Source organism: Carassius gibelio, chromosome A4 (genome assembly GCF_023724105.1).
Source record: "Carassius gibelio isolate Cgi1373 ecotype wild population from Czech Republic chromosome A4, carGib1.2-hapl.c, whole genome shotgun sequence".
Classification (NCBI taxonomy): domain Eukaryota; kingdom Metazoa; phylum Chordata; class Actinopteri; order Cypriniformes; family Cyprinidae; genus Carassius; species Carassius gibelio.
In genome coordinates this window covers 11,425,247-11,435,504 of record NC_068374.1, presented here as the reverse complement: position 1 = coordinate 11,435,504, position 10,258 = coordinate 11,425,247, and the positions used below count along the sequence as shown (strand labels likewise).

Sequence of the window (10,258 nt, the reverse complement as noted above, 5' to 3'; positions counted from 1 at the left end):
ATCCGAGATGTAAGTAGCCTAGGTTAAGTTATGTTAAAGTTAAGCAAAGTTTACATAAGTTAAGTTTTTTGATGTTGAATTAATTGTTGTTCATCTAGGTTAAGCTTGAATGTTTAAGTTATAGCACAATGTTTTAATGTAAATTAATGTTCAAATGTAAAAAAAAAAAATTGTGCGTAAGATAGGTTATTATTTATTTTTTTAGTAAACCGTGTATTTATATTATAAAGGCTATATTTTTGTTGTGTCTGTATTATACTTGTCTTGTATGTTATATTTGGTGTTTTGAATTTATATGCCGTTTTTCTGGTTGGCATTTAAATAAAGAGTTATATTTACAGATAATTTTTTGTGTGATTGACTTTTGTGTACATATTTATATATTTTTTAATAGTTTTATTATAGTTTTTGTTTTTTAGTGAGTGAACATACATTTAAATGTCATCATTTTAGAGTAGGCCTATTATGTTTTATAATGCTGTTAGTTTAAATTTAGATTTAATATGTAGGGGTATTGTTTTTCGGAAATTTCATAGTAAGAATAATTGGTTTCTAATAACTTTTAGATACATTTTTTTGTAATTGTTTAAAAATATTTTGTATGTTGTTTTTCTTTTTAATAATGTTCAGCTAATAAACTTTATAATAGACTACAATGTTGTAATAAACTTTAGTGTAAAAGGCGGAAAAAAGAGAGCTGTTGAGATAAAATCACATGACGATGCAGGTCGTATGACAGTACAACGTTTTTTAACGATTATAAATATAATAGGCTATTTACGCTAATGTTGAATTATTGCAAAGTCTAGTTTGATTATTGTCTTTAGGCGCATTAATATGTTGGTGTTGCTTATGTAAGATGGTATGGATATTGTTAATGTAACATTGTGTTTGTTTGATTTTTGACCTTTTGTTGTTTGTAAAATGTTATTTGCTTAAATGCATACGTTAATGTTCATTAATTAGTTTTTTTAGAGTGTTTTAGGGTTTTCCTGTTTTGTGTGTTTGGGCTTGTTTGACGTTAGGCGTACTGTAATATTAGTGAGGTAAAATGCTTAATGTGCTTTTGTTGAGTAATTAGTGAGTTATTACTTTGATTTGTAATATATTTCAAAAATGTTTTGTAACAGTTAGAGATATTGATTTCTAATTTTGTCATATTATTGCTCAGACAGATCTATTTCAGGGTTTTTCTTGTCTAAGTGTGTGGATTGTGAAAAGTTAGAGCAATGGTGTCATCAGTTGATCTGTTTTTACTATATAAAAACTGTTGAGGGTCCATGGGGTTTGGCAAGAAGGAACAGATGTGGTCTTTAATGAGCAACTTCAAATAATTCAGTATGATAGAGGTTAGTGGTACAGGTTGGTAGTTATTCAGGCAGGTAACTACAGACTTTCAGGACAGGGATGATGGTGGTTTTCTCAAAGCATGTGGGAATCACTGATAGTCTAAGGAAGAGGTTGAAAATTTCTGTAAGCACCTCTGTTTGCTGGTTGGCACATGATTTGAGGACATGGCCATGAACACCATCAGGACCAGCTGCTTTGTGGGGGTTGACTTCTGTAAGTGATTTGGTTAAGTCAGGTAAGGACAAGATAAAAGAACAGGTATTATTCTGAATGAATGAATACTTTATTGTCATTGCATGTTTGTACAATGAGATTCAATTTACAACTGTAAACAATACATATAAGAAAGAGAAATATATCAACAGTACATCACAGGAAAAACTATGTGTATATGTGTATTGCACATATGTAAATATTGCACAGTAATATTATGTTTGAAAATAAATCCTTTATATAATTTATGCATTTAGATCTTTAATTGCACTTGGATAAAATTGTTCTTAATTTTGGAGGTGTGAGCCTGAAAAACCCTATATTGCCTCCCAGAAGGTAGCAATGTGATGCTGTGTGCCACATGACAAAAACTTCTGGCTGTATATATGTCGGATAGTCAAGGAAGCTGTGTTTTTTTTAACATGGTAATGATTATCTGTTTGCAGTTTCACTTCAGGGAAATTGTTGCTATCTCAAATTATTTCTTGATGTCATTCAACTGATCTGGCAGTGAGGCAGACAGATCCATGTTGTAAGTTTTTCCATTATTTTTTCCACTGTGGTACATGATTGAGTTTAAGCTGTTGCACAAGAAGATGAGATTACATTCTTGAAAGTGTTTTTACCATCTTGTCTTTATAGGCTCTTTTTGCAGACTTAATTGCTCTATGAAGATCATGTCTGGGCATTCTTTATACCTTACTGTCATCTGAATTGTAGGCTGAAGTACAATCTTTGAGTTTGGCCCTAACATCAGAAGGCTTGACATATTGCACTTATAAAGATGATGAACATATCATCAGGCGGCAGTGGCTCAGTGGTTCATGTAGGTTGTCTACAAACTGGAAGGTTGGTGGTTCAATCCCCGGCTCCACCTGACCAAGTGTCGAGGTGTCCTTGAGCAAGACACCTAACCCCAGCTGCTCCCGACAAGCTGGATGGGGCCTTGTATGGCAGACACCGCCGTTGGTGTGTGAATGTGTGTGTGAATGGGTGAATGTGAGGCAAATTGTAAAGCGCTTTGGATGGCCATGTGGTCTGTTGAAAGCACTATATAAATGCAGTCCATTTACCATTTACCAACATATGAAGTGTTGCTACATGAAAACACCAGCTCTGGTTTTAATATCATCATACTCAGCAGACAGTTTTCCAAGATGTTTGACCTAGGTGTCCAGCACAAGCTGTCCCTGTGCATACAACATTTATAAACAACAAAACCATAATCATTAACGATGGACTCTCATTGCTTTTTCGCTTATGTCAGTCAGCACAGGAGTTCTAGAAGACTGTGATGAGGACTTTCATGCAAATGATCGCATACATGTCAACGATAGCAATCAGAGATGAGAACTCAGGAACATAAATCTGTCACAGCAATTTCTGGAATCTTTCTATCCTCGCTCCATTGACAGTGTTCTGACATACAAGATACTACTATTATACAATAACAGCTCAGAACTTTATTTTAAAAAAAAAAAGCTGTATTTTTTGCAATTTTTTAAATACATCTATCTTTAAAAATACTCATTTATATATGTTACAAGTTGTATGAGCTGTGTGTGAGGATCTTAGATATGTTGTTTGTTTCAAAAAGATATTTTTAGTACCATATCATTCAATGCAGTTTAATTTTTATTAAAGAAAGTGTTTATGGTTAATTCTTAGACATTTTTAATGCTTCTGATATGTTGATATTTCTTGTTTCTTAAATGTATTACTTCATATATATCGGTTTTGTTAACTAATGTGTTATTTTTAATTTCAAAATACATTTTACATGTTCTGCATTGTAATGAATTAATGAATTAATTAATTTTTTTGTTCTTTATACTTTGTAACACAAATTTTGTTTATTTTGTATCGTAAAATATTATTATACCTCACAATTTTTGTAATCAATATCAGTTTTGTTTTAAAAACTTTTATTTACAGAAAGAGTTTATTGGTTTCATATATAGAAATACTTGAAACTGCAGATATAAATGAATGAATGAATAAATTCATGAGTGAGTAGATGGATGAATAAAAACAGTGGCTATATGTGCTATTCATATGGCCAGGATTTTAATATTGTTTGAAATATCAAGGTTTTTGCTGTTTGCACTGTGCAGGTTGATCGTTGTGTGACATTTACAAGAGAAGAGTAGATGGTTCCTTATCAGAATCAGAATCAGAATCAGAAAGAGCTTTATTGCCAAGTATGCTTACGCAAACAAGGAATTTGTTTTAGTGACATAAGCTTCCAGTACACAGAGACAACAACACACAGAAAAAAAAAAAAAAAAGAGATTTACAAATTGGCAAATAAATAAGTGTATAAACAATTGTGCTATAAATGATAATGGAAATAGGATTGAGTGAGATGCAGGAATGTTCTAGGATAGAGGGTTAACAAATAAATATAAGGATATTGCACATTTATAAGCATAAGTAGGAACATTTAACTGTTCATGAGGTAGATTGTTGATATTTTTGGAACAAAAACAGTATTTTTGGAACAAAAATACTGACAGCACTATGTGTAAAATGTAGGTTATGTTTTATTTTTGACCTGTTGTATAATAATGTCACGTTTGTAGTCATGTGGATATTTGGGAACAATTGCATTCTTGCTCGTTATCATAATTAAATACAAGAGCTCACACAAGGTATGTTTTTGTATCGTAGACAATTTGAGTCTTAAATCGTTATCAATCCTGTATTTGTTCTTCATGCGAGTAAGTGCTGAATCCCCACTCTTTCAAAGGTGCATTGTCAAGAACGGCAGTAGCGTTATTTAAGGCAGCAGATTTTTTTGGAACAAAAATACTCTTTCAAACATAAAACTTAATTTTTGAAACTTTGTCCATGTTTAGCATGGGAATCCAACTCTTTAACAGTGTAAAAAACTCAGTATGCATGAAATAGCATTTCACCCCCCCTTTAAGAAGTTCTGTATAGACCCTGTAATAAAAATAGCTTTAAAAAAAACCTTTAAATTGTATTAATTTTTTTTTACTTCTAAACAGGAACGTTTTTAAACATGACATAAAATACAATCATTTAAAAAAGTATGATAACAAATAGGGGTGTGATGGTTAGTATAAAACCGTGAGACCGTGTCATTAAAATATTTTTTACAAACATTTTTTATCAAAAATTATTTTCATTTTTTAGATAGGATCATAAGATGTGCAATATATCGGGAGACATGGTTTTTACCACTTAATGAAGTTTTGTAAATCGTCAGACATGATATTTACCACTTCATAAAATTTAGCTTTGTAGAAAACCTTTCTTAAAAACGAATTTCGTTTTGTACAAATTTTATCTTAATTTTAATAAATGTTTCATCAACCAATTGCATGTATTTTAATAAATAAAAAGCAAATATAGCAGACAATGAGATAACCGTGACATGGAAGCGCCAGCGCGCCGCGTTCACTTGCACTGCACTGTGAACTAGAGCGCATCTCATCGTAAACGAAACTCAGCGTAGGCCTATGCCTCATACATTAGCATTAAATATCTTTGCTGCATCCTTTCTAGAACAGACAATGGATTTTTTTTGCGGCTCGCATCAGCAAAGCATTGCATCGCCATAGACCGCAAAACAATCAGCGGATGGCGGGCGGATGCGGCTTTGAAATTTGCTCAAAAAACGTTGGCGCGAATGAGTTTTGTGACAGATCTCCTTAATAAACGGAAACGCAAACGGAGGTCTGAAATCTCTGCCCCTTTACTGATCAGAGCGCGCGCTGACACGGAGTTAACCCGCTATCTCCAAGATCAACCAATTGACTCTACGGCAGATCCACTAACCCCCTAACCGACAGTTATGTTATGAACCGTCACATTTGATTCACATCATAACCGTCATCACCAGTTCTGAAACCGGCACACCCTTAATATCAAATAATAATCAGTTGATAGATATAAACAGTAAAAATAAATAATACATACTTAACTGTGAAAGGTTAATCCATTTTTTTATATATATATATCTCAATGCTTTTTACTGCAGTGTTGTGGCATATTTACCAAAAAGTAAGTGACTTCAGCTGTAGCTGACGTGGAGCGTTCCAAGATGGCGGACATGTATATATAATGTGCTAGACCAGTGGTTCCCAAACTTTTTAGCCTGAAGGGATTACTATCCTTCTGCATACCCCCTCTTTTCCACTTCGACTGCAGTCACACCTTTACCATTAAAGGAAAATATTTGCTCCCTAAATTGATTTTTCAGTAAATTTTTTTATTTTAAGTTTTTAAATAACTTTTATGTTTTAAAGAAAAAATGTTCAATAGAGAAAAATGCAATGATGGTAAAACTAAGTAAAACTTTTTAATATTAGTAGGTGGCAGCAAGTCATTGTTTTTATGAGTGAGTCATCGAGTCATTTATTCATTAACGAAGTGAGTGGCTGTGAAAGAATCATTGAATCATTGACTCACGATTCATTCAAAGCCGCAGAAGTGTTCTTGAAACACAGATGTGCGTTGTATTACTGCTGTGGTTTTCATTAGAACTATTATTTCATTGTAAAACAGAGTAAATACTGACAGCACTATGTGTAAAATGTAGGTTATGTTTTATTTTTGACCTGTTGTATAATAATGTCACGTTTGTAGTCATGTGGATATTTGGGAACAATTGCATTCTTGCTCGTTATCATAATTAAATACAAGAGCTCACACAAGGTATGTTTTTGTATCGTAGACAATTTGAGTCTTAAATCGTTATCAATCCTGTATTTGTTCTTCATGCGAGTAAGTGCTGAATCCCCACTCTTTCAAAGGTGCATTGTCAAGAACGGCAGTAGTGTAATTTAAGGCAGCAGATTTGGCACACAATCTATCAAATGCATGCAGCTTCTATGGATAGTCATTTTTCACTGCAAATTATGAGGTAATCTGATTAAATGTACTGGGTTTACTTCATTTTGCCAATTGGAAATACAAACTCTATTTTAATAATATTTTAAGGTAGAATTAAATGAACTACTCAGCATTTTATTTGCGTACCCCCTATTGTCCCATCACGTACCCCCAGGTACATGTACCCCAGTTTGGGAACCACTGGGCTAAGACTACAGATGATAATTAGACTGGTTTGAAGAATAGAAAGATGAGATCTAGTCATCATTGTGTTTATCCTAGGAATCTGTTTTCTCTTTTTTGTAGTCGTTCCTGAAAATCCTGCTGAAAAGAATGATGCCAGAAGGAAACAAAAGCGGCAATGGTCTACAACTGAAATCACAGCAGTAATGAGACACTTTAAAAAACACATTACCCAGGGAAAACTTGCAACCAAAATTGATTGCCAGCAGTGCAAGAATGCTGAGCATCCTGCATTGGCTCATCGTTCTTTACAAAATATCAGAGACTTTGTTAGGAATAGGGGTTTGACAGAGAATAGAAAGAGACAGGCACAAAACATTTAGTGTTTTTTTATGGCGTTAAAGGGTTAGTTCACCCAAATATAAAAATTATGTTATTGATAACTCATCCTCATGTCGTTCCAAACCCGTAAGACCTCCTTTTATCTTGGGAACACAGTTTAAGATATTTTAGATTTAGTCCGAGAGCTCTCAGTCCCTCCATTGAAGCTGTGTGTACGGTCTACTGTCCATGTCCAGAAAGGTAAGAAAAACATCATCAAAGTAGTCAATGTGACATCAGAGGGTCAGTTAGAGTATTTTGAAGCATCGAAAATACATTTTGGTCCAAAAATAGCAAAAACTACGACTTTATTCAGCATTGTCTTCTCTTACGTGTCTGTTGTGAGAGAGTTCAAAACAAAGCAGTTTGTCATATCTGGTTCGTGAATGAATCATTTGATGTAACCGGATCTTCTTGAACCAGTTCACCAAATCAAACTGAATTGTTTTAAATGGTTCGCGTCTCCGATAAGCATTAATCCACAAATGACTTAAGCTGTTAACTTTTTTAATGCTTACTGTTCTTCGAACACACCTGTTGTGTATGATTAGTATCGCTGGATTGAGTTATCTGAGATAATTGCACGTTCATGTGTTGTCTTAAAAGGGGATATGTATCGATACTCGAAACAATGATCAGCAGTGCAGCGATTGGCTGGTGGCAAGACGGCAATGTAATGACGTCATATAATTTAAAATGACACCTGATGAAAAACTTGACAAATTTCTGGACTTTTATAAGGAAACAGCCAAGCAAACAAAACTACATAAATGTTATAATAGATACATGAAACAGATAATAGATACATGTTTTTATTTTATTATAATTTTTTTTCATGATTCCTAATCATTTAGATTCACAATTTATAATAGTTGTGCAGTCTTTACATTTTTATTTCAATGTAGAAATTATCTATTTATTTAATTTTATATTTGGACAGATTTGTTACGTGACAGCATTAATGAAAGTTTCTTAAGGGACAATATCATCTAATCTAATACAATCTAATACAATTATGAAGTAATAATTTTATGAAAAATAAATATTTCAGTGAGTAAAACTGGCTGTGTCTATAGCAGGCTGTTATGGACTACACAACATTTTAATATTATTTTTAAATAATTTTTAAAATGATTATTATTTTAAATTTTTGTCCCTGGATCAGTACGATACTCTTGTAATAAAGTAGCGGTGGTAGCAAGCATATTTTGAGTATCAGTTCTGGTTGAAAAGAAGCGATCTAATCCTGTTTACATGAAATAAGCTGCTCCCGAGCAGGTTTAAGCTTACGGACCTGTTGCTATGACAGCAGCTCCGGGATGAGCTTCGAAGAACCAAACGATCCAAGATCACGCCAAATCATCAACAATCAAATCCAGCTAACTGAGTTAGCGACGTACAAAGAACAGGCCCCAGGACTGGAAAACCTGTTCAATCTCACTCTCAGCTACAGACACGGTGCAGATATTGTTGTATGGTATCACTTGACTGTCAGGAAGAAACCAGCTGAGAATTTTGTAATTCCCAAAAAGGACAAACTGGTGTGTGGCTTAAGTAACAACAATCCCTCAACTAGTGTCAGCACAACAAACAAAGTTTTACTAAGAATTCAGAAAATACATCCAATGACTTTGTTTGGGAAGACTTACATAAAGTTTCTGGATTATAAACACTATTATCCGACATGGCTAGCTGCAAATGTTATCTTGCCTCTGAGAACTTCATCCACAAGAACTACATCACTGAGAAGTTAAATGGACCGTCCCTGTGGTGTTGGGTTTCTCCGAGAAGTAACTATGAAAAATGTGCTCACGCCGAGTCCTTCATTCATGTCAGTGACTTCCCAGATGCCAGATGTCACTAGCCTGACACTCTAAACAAACTAAACAAAATAAAGCAAAAATACAGGCTGTAATGTCATGAATTTTTACTTGCAAAGGGACAATGTATCCTGGGTTATTTTTGTCAGCTAATTTAATTTTAGTTTTAGACCCATGTTAAAATTTCCTTTTTAGTTATTATTATATTAAGTCAACCTTATACTGTTTAGTTTTAGTCAAGTCATAGTCGACTGAAAGTCTCAACATTTTAGTCTTTAGTCTAGTCTTAGTCCAAAACTGCCCTTACCTATGATCTCCCTATAGTTGAAATCATCAGAACACAAAATATATAAGTATAAGCATGCGTTAACAACATAACTAGTTTAATGTGAGTTAAACTTGATCAGTTACTGTTAACCTTAAAGCATTTTTAGCATAGATTTAGCTAGCTATCTATAACCATCCAAACAATATGTAACATTACATAGACACCATGCACAGAAAGAAACGTTAAAGGGATAGTTCACCCAGAAATGAAAATTAGCTCATTATTTTCTCACCCTCAAGCCATAATAGACATATGACTTCGTTCTTTCAGACGAATCCAGTCATGGATGTCAATCCCCTTGGGGCAAGAGGTCAGAGGTCAAACAGGAAGTCATCAATCAAAAAGTTGATGCTTGTATTGTAATTAAAAAGAAAGTTGGTTAAAAAAAATTTCCGCCTCGGCCTCCGGAACAGCATCGGGCACCGCCTCGGCCTCTGGAACTGCATCGGGCACCGCCTCGGCATCGGGCACCACCTCAACCTCCGAAACAGCATCGGGCACCGCCTTGACCTCTAGAACAGCATTGGGCACCGCCTCTGCATCGGCCACCACCTCGGCCTCCGTAACAGCATTGGGCACTGCCTCGGCATCGGGCACCACCTCGGTCTTCGGAACAGCATTGGGCACCGCCTCGGTCACTGCATCGGGAACGTCCTCCTGGACGGCAGCGGCCCGCTCGTGAACATCCCTCTGGACGGCAGCAGCCCGCTCGGGAACGTTCTCCAGGCTTTGAGGAACGGTAGAAGCCTGTCTCCTCATCCTCCGCCCTCTACGATGGCGAGTCGGGGGCACCTTGACTGGCAACTCAGAAGTTGAGTAGGCCATCTTGTGCTGTGGCTCTAAGCTGGCGACCATCTTGGGCTGTGGTTCTAAGCTGGTGGCCATCTTGTGCTGTGGCGCTGGGCTGGCAGCCATCTTGTGCTGTGGCGCTGGGCTGGCGGCCATCTTGTGCTGTGGCGCTGGGCTGGAGGCCATCTTGTGCTGTGGCGCTGGGCTGGAGGCCATCTTGTGCTGTGGCGCTGGGCTGAAGGCCATCTTGTGCTGTGGCTCTAAGCTGGCGGCCATCTTGTGTTGTGGCGCTGGGCTGGAGGCCATCTTGTGCTGTGGCTCTAAGCTGGCGGCC

At 35.8% G+C, this 10,258-nt stretch overlaps 1 long non-coding RNA gene across 1 annotated transcript; it reads left to right on the top strand.

The window, feature by feature from the left end:
• The first annotated feature begins 1,281 nt into the window (after positions 1–1,281).
• LOC127970129 (uncharacterized) lies at positions 1,282–2,977 on the top strand. Its single transcript, XR_008156532.1, has 3 exons — positions 1,282–1,585; positions 2,010–2,092; positions 2,831–2,977. It is a non-coding gene; the product is annotated as an uncharacterized LOC127970129 (long non-coding RNA).
• The last annotated feature ends 7,281 nt before the right edge of the window (positions 2,978–10,258 follow it).